General features: G+C 32.7%; 1 pseudogene; it reads right to left on the bottom strand.

Moving 5' to 3' along the window:
- Positions 1 to 5578: 5578 nt before the first annotated feature.
- LOC114377642 lies at positions 5579 to 15771 on the bottom strand (annotated as a pseudogene).

Here is a 15771-nt window from a genome sequence, read left to right on the forward strand (position 1 = left end):
ATTATATATATATAGAAATTTAACTCGTTTGATTGTAGAGTAAAGAAAAATATTTTGGAAAAACTTAATTTTTAATCTATTTTATATTCATCTTGTTTTTTTTATTCATACCTTGATAGGTTGTTAAATACTAGTATTTATTAGTTGTTAAGAAGGTTATGCTGAGTTCAGTCCTTTTATAAAAAGCAACTCTTTGAGATGATAGCAAGGGTCGCGTTTTCATCCTTTGGCTTGTTTATTTTTCGAGTCCTTTTTCTGTCCTTGAAAGTTATTTAATTTAAAGAACCAGATTCATGCAAAGATATGGGTTAAGAATGCATTTCTGAATTGGCTAAGAATAAATTGATGACAGTGGCCCACTCAAGTGTTGATCATCGGACAGCAAGAACTTAACCTTTCAAGGCAACATTAAAAAGAAAAATAAGTGTTAAGAGGAGAATGCTTCCTTTGTATACATCACATGGTACATGTTGTAAATTCGTCCTAAACCGTGCTATGGAGTCAATTCAATTGAATGACAACCATTAATTGTGTCCATTAGACAAGGTATCTATTATAGTTCCATGTGTACTGCAAAAGAGAAAAAAAGAAGAAGGAAAAAGTAGAAACTCCAATTAGCTGATCTTAAAAAGTTAAATTATTGGTCCGAATGAAAACTATATATACATAAACGTAAATTCGGATCAACAGAATATATGAATAAATGGATCGTGAGATGAATTTGAATTATTTATTTACCGTACGTGTAACACATGTTGTTGCACTATTACTGATCACCTGTAGCGACTAAAAAATCTTTAGAAGAATTGAGGTTTTATTTGGAAAAATAATCGCATCTTTATTTTTTAAGAAAAAAAAGAAAGAAAAAGGGGAAGGAATCTGACAAGACAAGAAGTGTTTGATTGAAGAAAAAGGGTGAGAAAAGCTAGCTCATATATCAAAACCGTCTTTTGGATTTCTCATGTCTTGTAGTTGTCCACACAACGCGGCTTTCAATCTCGCTTTCATTACCTTTGGCACTTTAATTTGCTAGGTGGTTGGTTGGGTGAGCACGAGCATGAAGAGTAGATATATAATGTGTTTGGAAACTCGTTGAGCAAGAGTAAATATATAATAATATATTTGGTTTTACATTTTAGATGTAATAATTTTCTGTGTTTTAAATGTGATTTTTACGAATTAACAGCTACAATTTCTATGTTACAAACACTATTGGTTCATTTTTAATGAGTTTCCAAAATATGTTATATAAATATAAGTTTTCTAAAATTACATTTGGAACGTAAAACTAAATATTCTATTAACTTAATACATGCTTATTTTGCAGTTAAAATTATTGTAACATATGTTTTAATATAAATTCAAAGAGATAAAAATAAAGATCTTGATGCTTTTGTCTCAAAAGATAATTTGGGTTTTGCGTGTGCATTGAGAGGCTGCTGGTCGACCATACCGTGTATATGGACTGTGTGAGAGAGTGATGAGCATAATAATGTGTTATTTTCTCGCACGTTTTCTAGCAATAAAATGGATCGATCGTCTTTCACTGCCACCAAAGATGACTACTACTCCAAACCATTTAACTTTGATGCATATCCTGAACTTTGTGTTTGTGGGAGACCCCACCCACCCCACCCCATTCCTTATATCTAGTATTATTTTACCATCATTGATAAGATCACTTGCGATCCCCACTACTATTGCTATAGTTTTATTCTTCCCTTTCATTGATTGCACCCATCAACCTGTCCTTTTGATAGTTCTTAGTGTAGTGACCTTTTTTGTTTGCTTTTATGTGAATAATTGGCTCATGCGCCGCTATAGTACCAAGAATGTATGTGTTGTGTGCATGATAAGTAATGGGATCCACCTTTAGACTCTGGTGTTTCAATTTGTTACTTGGAAGAAAAAGAGGCTGCTCTCTCTCCTTGTATATGGTGATTACTTGCTTAAAAGGCACCGACTGTTGTGTACCATATGAAAAGTGAGTTGGAAGTTGGGCTGCGATTGCCGAACAAGAACAACCACTGATCCATACTAGTAGATATTTTCACTGTAATGAATGCATGATGCATGTGTAGTTTCAGAACACGTGTTAACGTAATAACGTTGCATGACCAAGTTAAAATTCGAAATTATTAACTGCTTATATTCGGATTTATTTTATTTCACATTAAGTTTATTGTTTTGATCATCTTATTTGTATGTTGTTTAAGTACTCAAAAGAGAAAACGATTATGTAAAATTATTTAATTTGTTGCTGTCAAAACTTGAGCTGAACAAAATTATAATGTGAGTATGTGATGTGACCTTAAACAATGGAAATAGATCTTTTAATAAGTTATTTTTTTTTCTTCCCTTTGAAATCTTCAGTAAATATATTATCGGGTTAGTTCATAAATTTAGTGCTGACCGGAAGAAATGAAAAACGAAGTTGCTGACTAAAAGGTAAATTAGTAATTTAATATTAAAAAAATTTAATTGAGTTAGTTGAGTTGAGTGTTTTAAATTTCTTGATACAGTTTTTAATTTTCACAAATAAAAAATAGTAATTTAACCACTGAGTTATTTTGATTAGGAGCTAGCAGACAATGTTAATTAAAGATTATTCCTATATATGTACATGTACCAGTCTTTTGTGAGTCAAGGTTCGTGGCTTGAATATATTGCTTTCCGTCCCCAAAAGATCAATCTTCGACAATGAAAGAAGACCAAATATTGGTCTTGACCTAAATCAATTACTTTTTTACCATGTATGATTGCTTTTTAAGAGTTGGCCTGCTTTGAATTTGATGATGATATGTCTAGCAAATTGTGTTTTGGTTCTAAATTAAGTCAATTAAGTCAATGTTTAGATAAAGAAAACAAAGATTCTCTCTCTCGAATGTACACACATTCTTAACATTTTCTTAAAAGAAAAAAAAATCTTAGAATTGGTCATGTCATGATTTTGATTGTGTCACTTTGGATTAATATTCTCATCAGAATTATTTGCGCCTAAATACTGTGTATGTACACATTGTTCTTGTCTCTCCACGCTTCTTTCTAGTTCCAGTTAATAGGTCGTTATATTTATCTCTCCTTAAAGATACAAGTAATAATTTAAACTCACGATTTTATTTTATTCCACTTAACCAACCTTTCGAGTTCAAAACTAGTGGTTACCGGACACAATACAGACCTTAAACATCACGGTTGAGCGTTCAGCAGTAGTGCAACCTGTCGGGTTACGTGAAAAAATTCAATTTAAATTAGACTCAATCTAATTTGATCAAATTAATTAATCCCTAAAATATCGGATCACCGCAGCACAGTATCCTTGATTTTGTTCTAATACTTTATCAATATGTTTAGATACTTCAATAAGGATTAAAGTAAAATGAAATCAGATGATGGTGAGATGTCTTGAATTTTGTTCATGCATCGTCCGAACATTCTAATTCAACCTAATTCGTTGCAAATCAAAATTTAAAAGAAAAAAAAATTTGAGATCGGTGGTAAGAGAGGAGGGTAGGAGGGTTTGGGTGACTGAGACACTGGGTAATGCTTTGTACTAATTTTCTGAAAGTGAAACAAAAAACTCTTTTACTGTCCAATTAATAAGAATATTACATGTATTATTATTATTTCATTTTGCTCCATGTCATCCTTTTTTACGAATCCAAACAACAAACAAGGCTTAATACATTGTAACTTCAAAAATAAGTTTTTTTAGTATACTATTTGTTTTGGACTTGGATTTTTTTAGTGCCTTTTTTTTTAATTAGCAGTAGTTATGGAGCACGATGCTTAATTAATCAAAGAACTTTTGATATTTGATCTAGTTACTTTACCTGTGTGCTTCTATTTTTTGTTTTTCTTGGAGGCAATGGTCCTAATTTGTCATTGGAGGTGTTATTTCAAACAAACTTGACTTACCTTTGAGGCACCAATTTTCCATGCTAACACCTTTATTTTTGTGCTATTGACTTTTATTATGATCGGAAGAAACCTCTTACTAGCAAATATCATCAATAAGATTTTGTTGTCGTCTCCAATAGTTAAAATTTGGTGGGTTAACTTAGTAGGGGACTATTGTTGGCCTTAGTTTGATGTGACAACAACGTTGTTACCGCTAGGAGTGAGAATTGGGATCAACATGGCATAAAAGCGAGGTTGAGTGAATATGGATAGATAAACGACTTTTAAGACAAAGAAAAACGAAATGGTTTGTCTCAATTAAAAGAAATAGAAAGGCTCCTTAAAAGGCAAAGGGAAGGCTAATAACACCAATGACAATGGTCAATGAAGGCACAAGAACACCACTGCTTTGGCACACTATCTATTCTTTTCCTTGCTTTCAAATTTATCGAAACCAATGCAAGCATATATAGACTTATCCAAACCTAACCTTTGTATTTTCTTTTCCCCCCTCCAGGTATTATTATTTGTTGGACAAATAACTATTTACTATCTCTATGCCTAAATATAAAATTCTTTTAATCAATCTACACCATTTAAAAAAATTAATTTATTTAGTTAACAATATTAAATTTTTTAATAATTTATATTATTTTTCCAAAATCAATCTTAAAATTATTGAAACTTATCATTTTTTCTTTTCACTCAATTACTTTCTACCTAATTAAATAATATGTGCTAGTCTTCTGATTTAATCCTTATAAAAAAAATTATATTTATCTTCTTAGTTCATAACATTTATTTAAAGTAATTAATGATATTCTAGTAAAAAAAATCCATGTACATAACTTGAAAAGAAATCTTATTAAAAGAGAAAAAAATCTGAAAAAAATCTTCTATTTATGCAAGAAGGTAATAATTAATACAAAAATGAATAATTATACAAAACTTTCCTCTTTTAGAAACCAAACCTCAAACCCACAAATAAATTATAGTTACGATTTTGATGAAATTCACCCAGTAGATTTGTACCCATGAACCATTTAAAAAAGAAAGACATGCAAAAAGACAACAGATTTCTTACATTCTTTTAATCTTTAGCTCTTTGCATACACCAAAAAAAATATATCTTTGGCTCTTTGCAGTATTTTATTGAGAATGCGATATGATGATATTCGATCTTTGTGGTGCTTTCGGCCGTTTATGAATCAAAACCGAGGAAGAATAAGATCACTCTCTTGAGACACAATCATACTTTCCTTTGAAATTTGATACCCTTTAAGAAATAGTGTTAGTCTTTGGTATGGAAGAATAGTTTTCATTTTTCGGATTCATATTTGTACCTCACTTCCAAAGCAAAAGCCTTCCTATTGCATGAAATAATGAATAGAAAGTGAACTTTAAAATTAAAACACATGATGATTGAGATGAATACATAACAGGTACATCTAACAAATATAAAGGTTGCTTTGAGCCTAAAACAGTAAACACACCTTCACCGGTCCACAGCATAAAATCAGACAACCAGATTCTTCTGAATTAATTGAGGGGTGGTACAGCAACTTTAGAGCACACAGCTCTGCTACTCTACTTCCGTGAATAACCAGTGTAAAGAAATAGTTTTTGTAATTTGTACTACTTTAGTTTGCTAAGATCAATTCCACATATGATAGCAACACAACCAGAAAAACAAAAATAATTATAAATGCTCCAAGTGTTAACAATCGCATATCATGTATTGCTCCAAAACTTGTAAACATCGAAGTACCAGCCAATATTTTTATGGATTCCGTGATTACATTAAAAATTGCTAAAATGTGAATCATATTCGGTAGTGAAACTGGTGCAAAATGACCCGATGATAAAAAAAACAGCAGTGTGTGACCCATCGAAGTTTACAAATTCCAATCAACTTTATGAGGTGCACTTCCAAATTAATACACCCTGACGTCCGTCCAACAATGCTCAACTCCCTTAGTACTTCATTAGCTCAGAATTCCAACATTACCTAGAAAACAAGCAAAATGACAGTGAAATAGACCCATTAATTATCTTAAAAGCTATATGATATGAAGTACTTGACTGGTTTGGTCAGTGACATTGTAATGTAGTGATGCAAATAATATTCAGAGTGTACTGGTTTGAGGAGATGAAAAATTGAAGAGGGTGAAAATAAAATGACATGAAAAAGTTTTGATTTTTATGAGGATTAAAAAAATGTCTTTATTTCAGCTAATGCTTGGCAAACAGGGTATATTTGTAATCAACGCATTTTTATGCTATAAGAGTGACGGAAAATGGGAGGGTGGTGTGCAAATGAGTTGCAATTTATTTTTTCATGTCACATTCATGTTGTACATGTACCAAACAAGTGTGAAGTAACTTTTTCAACTTTATAACATCCAACTCCTCAAACAAGTGCACCCTTCAGCATCAAGGAAAAAATAGCAGCTAAACTAGAGAACATTACAAGCCAAGGGGAACACTAACAACACATTTTGACACACTCTTTTCAACACTACATCCATTATTAAGTGATATCTCACACTGGTCTCACTAGATAACCTGGGCCCACTCTTTATTGCTGAGCCTAGCTAGAATTTCATTCAACAATAGTGTTAAAAAGATTGTGAAAGGTCTTGCTAGTATTTCTCAAAAGTCAATGAAATTATGCAAACGGTTAAACTATATATTTTTTCAAAGATCGAAACAATTGTCATGTGTTCTGAAGCCTTAATGCGGTTTAAATGTTAAAAGAAATTGTTATAATGACCAACTCTTTATCAATCCCCTTCACATGATGAATCAATTAACAAGTGCCCTTTTGAAGGAAATAAAATTACATGCCCTAGTTCTCATACATAACTAACATTCAAAATTTTCAAATAACTTGCATGCACAATGAAGTCTCAAACCTGTATCACTTTATACCACCTCTTTCTTGCTTACTGCAGCTATGACTTTGCTTTACATAAATTAGCGTTGGAATGAGACAGAAAAGGAACCAGTGTTTGGATCTTTGACTGATTTAAAGTTGTCTACACTCATCCCAAAGCGACCCAGGACAGAATTGCCCATTTCTTTCAGTTTTGCTGCATCAAAATATACTCAATATCACTAGTCACAAAATAAAAGAAGAAGAAATGATGATAATGATACAGGGAATGCAATGAAAGCAAGCCTATGCATCACCCTGCAATTTTTTTTATAAATATTAAAAATACAAGAGAAAAATACAAAAAGACTAACCAACCATTTCCTCCTTCATCTTTTCTCGTTTTTTCTGCAGAAAGGGGCTCTAGTCGCCGAATGGTTTTCCTAGCTTGATCATTTGAGGGAACAATTTCTAAGATCTTTTTCATATCTGCCAACTATTTTTGAAAAAAGTGGCAAGAATGAATGAAGATGGAAGTTAGTAAGAATCAGAAAGCTATTAGTGTGCTAAATACACAGTCGTGCACTAGTACATTAAGGACCAAAATAAAGGGATAATTACAATAAGCTCCCTTAGGTGAGTACTCATTACACTTGGCACATTTCTTATTTGAGAAATTACACCTCCCTTACTTTGTTAATTACAAAGAGCAATATAGTAGGAATCCTAACGTAAGGGATGAACAGTGCCAAATGTGATAAGTGCAAACCTCAGGTAGTTGGTATAATTACCCTCCACCCTATTATAAAATTTGAACTCACCAGCAATGGCCTCTTCAAAATGCTCAAGCTTTCATGAGCTTCTCCTCTTCTTACCAAAGCTTTAACGTACACAGGGTTCAGTTCTAATGCTTTTGTGCATTCTTTATTTGTGTTATCATATTTTCCCTGTGGCATACTTAACACATGTTAAAGAACAGCAAGTAAACATAACAAATGGGGCACAAAAATGATGTCAACATAAAAAAAAATGCAAGATCCCATAGTAGCTTTATATGGGATAAAAATGGTCAAGATGTCCACATACATTGTTAAAAATTGAAACAGAGGTAAGAACACAAGATAAATTATCTAGCTTCAATTCTTAGTTTGCTATAACAGAGTCCCTCTTGATTGAAGCAGAATGGGATCAGGTTTTGGTCAGATTTATTACATTAGGGAATAAAAAATATGTATATAACAAAGCTAATTTTGGCAAATTAAATTTGAACTCTACAAGAAACTTGGTTGATGCTCATCGACAAATATTTAACTGTTTTAAAAACATGTGAAATTGGTTATGATTGAGTCATAATAATGCTCACATCTTCAAGAACAGCATGCAACAGAAAACAAAACCAACTTCGAATTTCAACATATAAATCTGAACTCTGAAATGAAAGCAAAAACATAGAAAGGTCAAGGACCAAGCAAGATCACTGTGCATAAGCCATCAAGCAAAATCATTTTGAGATTAATAGTTCATCTGGTAGACTGTGTGGAAGAGCATAACACAGGAATGTGATGACAAATGCTAATCTCATTAACAGGATAAAGAAGACCATACCAGTTTCAGAAAGCACACACCACTGTTTGAATGGCATATTGAACGTATTTTGACAGATGAAGGCATGTTTGGTGCTACTTGTAAAGCAAGTTCATATTGCGATAACGGCTCTTCATACTTCCCATCTCCAAAAAGCTTGTTCCCTTCTACCTTTGCATCATTTGCTTGATCCAATGCTTTCTGTCACATAAACCAATAGCACTCACTCAATACTCTCTTCTCATGCACAAGGTAATTAGTATACACTAATTTCATAGTTTGGCGAATTCCAGTGTCTGAGTCTCAAAACACAAGATTTTTCTCTGCACATAACCATGACGCTCCAACATTTTATCCATAATAGGTAATTAGTCGCACACTTACACAATTGACCACATGAGCCATGCATAATACAAGAGGAGTGCAGAATGCTAGTTAACATTCTCTAACACACTCACACCACACTCTCTACTGATGATTAAAATATATTGAAAACTGTAAAATCATGAGCTGAGACTCGTTAAATAAGGAATCATTCCTACACATTTTTGTGATTCTCGATTCTCAATAAATTGTAAGAATTAATGTCTCATGTGAGAGACATGTGACTTATGTAGGAACTAATAAGTAAATAATTAACGATTAAGGGCTAAATTGTAATTGGGCTTAATAGGAGAAGTTTCTAGGTTAACTGTTACTTGATGGGAGTAGTGGTTATAAAAGGGGCTTAATACCCACTAACGTAAAATAAGGTCCCCATCCTGACCAAAAAGTGCTCTTTTCTCACCCATAGCCATCAAAGGAAGTGAAATCTTATTTCTCTCATCTTTCAAGGAAATCAAAGTACATCGGAGAGAAGTTCCTATGGAGAAAGATACAAGTCTTCCTAATGGAGAAAGGTACACATCATTATCTATTGTTGTTTATTGATTGTTTGTGAGAACCATAGGTTTCAAGATCCTGTTGTTTCCTATCATTGATAGTCTAGGAAACCCCGTTAGAAATTTTTACATGTGGTATGAGAGCATGTGTTATGAAATTTATGATTCTCCAATAATGATTTAATTTCTCCCAATTATGCATAAACCCTAATTATGAAATTTAGGGATTTTTAATTTATGTTACATGTATTTTCAATTACATATTTTGATAACGTGTCTTTCGTGTTAATTATATTTTCCGCTGCAAAGTATGAAATTCTAGATATATAAAATTTTTGAGAAAGAAAGATAGAGTGATCTTTGGACTTCCAATTCATGTCTTTTATTGGAATTAGAGATGAAAATTATATATTATAATAATAATAATAATAAATACCAATTACGTTTTGGAGAAAGCCATATACCATTACGGTAACCACAAGTTTCATGTTATGGAGGAAGTGCTACGCTCCTATTGTTAATTCTAACTTTGAAAAGCTGCCAGGGGAAGAAATTTTGGAAATTGCTATTTGCAACCTTATGTTTGCTATTTCCAATCCCACTTATATTTTTTTTTAAAAAAAAAATTATTGTTGAACGTAATTAAAGGATTGAAAATTTATGTTCTGTAATTAAATTAATGTGAATGTTTTGAAATTATTGGTAGCAGTAAATATATGTATATGCTACATATTTGCTTGAACGTGTTTGAATACAAAAACACAAATAAATGTAAATATTATTTTATGGCCTAGAATGAAATTAATAGAATGACTATGAATTGTTAATAGCAATAAGTATGTGCAGACCATACATATTTGGTTGGAATTAAATGTATGTTGAATTTGTTAGTCACCAAAGTGGCCAAATTTGTAAGGTTATTTAATTCCAAATTAATGATTATTTCAATTATACTTGGTTGGAATCAAATGTATGTTGAATTTGTTAGTCACCAAAGTGACCAAATTTGTAAGGTTATTTAATTCCAACTTAATGATTATTCCAATTACTCATAGAATAATGGATGCTAAATTATATGATTATTGGTTTATGGGTAATTTAAATTCATTGTTATAAGGCATTTATGGATCGCCCAAAGGTTGATTAGTTGTTCTTATAATTAATAAATATAATTGTAGGCAATTTGTGTGTATCATTAGTTTTATTTATATGCCCAAAGGAAATAGATATTACTAATTGGTGCATATTTAATTGTCAAATAATGTTAAAATTTTATTAGCATCATTATGTTTGTATGTTGTGTGTTGGTGTATCACCCAAAGGAGAACATCAATATACATTAACCGTTATCTGAATGAATCATATGTATGACATGTATTTTATGTCTCAAAACACTTATGTGAACTTTATTATGTAATACATGTTTTGAATTCATTGGATTCTTATGTATCATCTGAGCCAATTTTAATGGGCTTAACTTCTCTGACTGAAATGAGCAAGTCCAATTTCACCTTAGTGTTTTGGATCATGATCTTGCCATGTTGGAAGAGAAGTTTGTTACTTTTAAAATGATGCTAGTAGCAATGAAGAGAAAGTCCATTATAAAACTTGGGAAAGATCTAACAAACTCAGCCTAATGTTGATGAGAATGACTGTTGCAAACAGTATTAAGACAATTCTCCATAAAATCGAAAATGCTAAAAAGTTTATGTGATTAATGGGAGAGTACTCTCAAACAGCTGATAAGTCTGTTGCTGGGACATTAATGATTGACCACCATGAAGTTTGATGGTTCATGTACTATGTATGAACATGTCATTGAGATGACAAACATTGCAGCAAGACTTAAGACCTTGGAAATATAACGGCTGTGAATGAGAACTTTCTTGTTCAGTTTGTTCTAAACTCATTACCGTCTGAGTTTGGCCCGTTCTAAATAAACTATAATATCATGAAAGATAAATGGAATGTGCATGGATTGCACAGTATGTTAGTTCAAAAAAAAAAATAAGGCTTAAGAATCAAGGAAGTCACTCAGTTCATTATGTAAGCCACCAAGGAAACCAAGGAGCTTGAAAAAAAAAATTATGAAGAAGCATGATAAAGGCAAAGGGTCATTAAAGAACAATGACGACTCTTTGCAAATCCAAAGGAATGTATCAAAGGGAAATAATTGTTAATTTTGTAGGAAATCCGAACATTTCCATAAGGATTACCTAAAGTGCAAGTCTTGGTTCGAAAAGAAAAGTGAGCTTAATGCTCGTGTATGTTTTGAATCAAACTTAACTAAAGTTTTCCATGATACATGATGGATTAATTCTGGATATATGACTCATGTTTCTAACATTATGCAGAGATTCCTTACAATCCAAACCATAAGCCCAAATGAGAAGTTTATTTTCATGGGGAATGAAGTGAAAGTTCCAGTGAAAATAGTTGAGACTTATTGTTTAAAACGCAACACTGGACATCATTTAGATTTACAGGAAACTCCTTATGTACCTAGTTTATCTAGTAATTTAGTTTCATTATCTAAACTTGATGTTACTGGATACTCTTTTAATTTGGTAATGAATGTTTCAATTTATTTAAGCATAATCATCTCATTGGTACTGGTATTCTTGTGATGGTTTATATAAATTGGAAATAAACAGTTTGTATGCTGAAACTGTTTTAACTCTGCATCATAATGTTGGCACTAAACATAGTTTAGTGAATGAACAATCTGCTTTCTTGTGGCATAAATGTTTAGATCACATTTCTAGAGAAAGGATGGAAAGATTAATAAAAAAATGAAATTCTTCCTTATCTAGATTTTACGGATCTAAATATTTGTGTGGGTTGTATTAAAGGAAAACAAACAAAACATACAAAGAAAGGAGCTACAAGAAGCACTCAGCTTCTTAAAATTGTGCATATTGATATTTGTGGACCTTTTGATGTTAGTTCTTTCGGAAAGGAATGATACTTTATCACCATTATTGACGATTATTCACGTTACGGTTATGTCTACTTACTGCCCGAGATTTCTTAGGCAATGGATGCCTTAGATATTTACTACAATGAAGTAAAAAGGCAATTAGACATAAATGTGAAAATTATTAGATATGATAGAGGTGATGAGTATTACGGAAGATATGATGAAACTGGGCAACACCCAGGTCCATTTGCTAAGCTTGTTCAGAAACGTGCATTTGTGTGCAATACACAATTCTCGGTACACCACAATAAAATGGTGTATCAGAAAGGCGAAATAGAACTTTAATGGATATGGTTAGGAGTATGTTAATCAATTAGACTTTATCCGTACCCTTGTGGATGTATACCTTGAAAACTGCCATGTAGTTGTTGAACAGGGTTCCTAGTAAGGTAGTTCCAAAGACACCTTTTGAACTGTGGACAAATAGGATACCTAGTATAAGGCACCTGCATGTTTGGGGTTGCCAGGCAGAAATAAGGATTTATAATCCGCAAGAAAGAAAATTGGATGCAAGAACAATCAGTGGATATTTCATTGGTTATCCAGAAAAGTTAAAAGGGTATATGTTTTATTGTTCTAATCATAGTATGAGAATTGTCAAAACTGGAAATGCAAGGTTCATTGGAAATGATGAAATCAGTGGGAGTACAGTTCCACAAGAAATGAAAATTAAAGAAGTTAGAGTGTAAGTCCTTTTAGCTTATGCCTCTAACAGTAAGGTGATTACTCCTTCAGTTATTGCTACAAAATTAATGAAGAGGAGCAACACAATAATGAACCCATGATGCATGATGAACCTATTATGGAAGAACCACAAGAAGTAGCATTAAAGAGGTCTCAAAGAGAAAGGAGACCAGCTATTTCAAATGATTATGTGGTATACCTACATGAAACAGAAACAAACTTAAGCATTAATGATAATGATCCAGTTTTGTTTTCACAAGCTATAAGTTGTGATAATTCTGAGAAGTGGTTAAATGTCATGAAAGAAGAGATAAATTTCATGGAACATAGTAGAGTTTGGGACCTTGTAGGATTACCAAAGGGTTGTAAGAGAGTTGGTTGTAAGTGGGTCTTCAAGACTAAACGTGACTCTCATGGCAACCTTGAACGTTACAAGGCTAGACTTGTTGCTAAGAAATTTACTCAGAAAGATGACATTGATTATAAAGAGACATGTTACCGGTCTCACGAAAGGATTCTTTCAGGATTATTATAGCATTAGTAGCCCATTATGACTTGGAGCTACATTAGATGAATGTGAAAACTGCCTTTCTTAATGGAGATTTAGAGGAGAATGTTTGTATGGACCAACCAATGGGGTTCTCAGTTGAAGGAAAGGAACACATAGTGTGCAAACTAAAAAAATCAATATACAGTCTTAAAGTAAGCTTCTCACCAATGGTATTTGAGGTTTAATGATGCCATTGTTTCCTTTAAATTTAAGGCAAATACTGTTTATCAGTATATGTATCTGAAGGTCAGTGGGAGTAAGGTTATTTTTCTAATTCTGTATATTGGTGATATCTTGCTTGCAACTAACGATCTTGGTCTTCCTCATGAGACTAAGAAATTTCTCTCTAGAAACTTTGAAGTGAAAGATATGAGTGAGGTAAGCTATGTGATAGGGATAGAAATATTCCATAATAGATCACAAGGATTGTCAGACTTATCTCATAAAGTATATATATCGATAAAGTACTAGAGAGATTTAAGATGGAAAGGTGTTTAACATCACCTATTCTAATTTAGAAGGGAGACAAATTTAGTCTCGCAGAATGTCCTAGAAATGATATGGAACGAAAATAAATGAAAGCTATTTTGTATGCATCAGTTGTTGTTGCATCTGAAAGCTGAATTTGTAGCATATTTTGAGGCTACAGTTCAGATTAATTGGTTGCGGAACTTTATTTCAGGGCTTGGAATTGTCGACAGTATTGCTAGGCCGCTGAAAATGTATTGTGATAACTCTGTAACAATATTTTTTGTAGGAACGACAAGTACTCTAAGGGTGCTAAGCATATAAAATTGAGGTACTTTGTCGTGAAGGAAGAAGTTCAGAAACAAAGAGTGTCAATAGAACATATTAGCACAAACCTTATGATAGTTGACCCTTTGAATAAGGGATTATTGCCCAAGACATTATAGAACATGTTGAAAGTATGTACATTATTGTTATTGATGATCATTAAGTGTAATTTACCTTATGTAATTTTGCTGACACTCTGAGCTCAATTATGATATGTTTCTGATTACCTGCTCTCTATGTTTGCATGCATGTTTGTGTTAGAGTAATGTTAATAGGTTTTGTCTTGAATGAAGACATTATGTTGGACCAATTATGTACTCCTAACTAATGGTCATATTAAGGAGAAGACTAATTTGTAGTACATGGAAGGGACTATGTCGATTAGATGATGTACAACCGCCATGACTCGAATTAGTTCTTATTCTTAATCATGAAATTATGATGTACCCAGTGTATAGAACAATTTAGTCAATTTTTAATGCGCATTATGTTAGTTAATCTATTTATTTATTTAGTCCATAATGTTTATTAATGTCACATGAGGCAAGTGGGAGAATGTAAGAATTAATGTCTCATGTGAGAGGCATGTGACTTATATAGGGACTAATAAATAAATAATTAACGATTAAGGGCTAAATTGTAATTGGGCTTAATAGGAGAAGTTTCTAGGTTAACTGCTACTTGATGGGAGTAGTGGTTATAAAAGGGGCTTAATACCCACTAACGTAAAATAAGGTCCCCTTCCTGACCAAAAAGTGTTCTTTTCTCACCCATAGCCATCACGAACGGAGAGAGACAGAAAAGAAAGGTCAAAGGAAGTGAAATCTTATTTCTCTCATCTTTCAAGGAAATCAAAGTACACCGGAGAGAAGTTACTATGGAGAAAGATACAAGTCTTCCTAATGGAGAAAGGTACACATCATTATCTATTGTTGTTTATTGATTGTTTGTGAGAACCATAGGTTTCAAGATCCTGTTGTTTCCTATCATTGATAGTCTAGGAAACCTTGTTAGAAATTTTTACATAAATTTCAGCAACTAACTAGAAACTAGTCTACATATGTAATTATTCATGGCAAAAAAAAATCTTTATAGCATTCCAATTAAATTCATTACATAACCTTAATACTGCAACAATCAGAAAGACCTGAAAACAAAACCCTTAATTTCGAAACCGAACCAATCTCGATTCTTCTTCATTGATCTTGGCATTATTCTCGGATGATTCGGTGCTCCGAGGAACAACGTGTTCTGGCTCTTGCTCCGTCTGCTGCTGTTTCTCGGCGTGATTCTGTTCTTCCCGACAGTAGGATCCGCTGCCTTCGCCGTCACTGCCGAGATCGGCGTCAACTGCAGTTTGGAAGCCGTCGGTTGGGTCGTTGCTGGCATTGAAAGGGTTGGCGTTTGGATGCTCACTCTCCTCCTGCTCTATTACCACCATCTGGAAGGTAAATAATAAATAAAATATTATTACTTAATATTAAAATTTATATTTAATTATTTTTAACCAATTAATATTTAA

The sequence above is a fragment of the Glycine soja genome, chromosome 11, assembly GCF_004193775.1.
Source record: "Glycine soja cultivar W05 chromosome 11, ASM419377v2, whole genome shotgun sequence".
Taxonomy (NCBI): Eukaryota; Viridiplantae; Streptophyta; class Magnoliopsida; order Fabales; family Fabaceae; genus Glycine; species Glycine soja.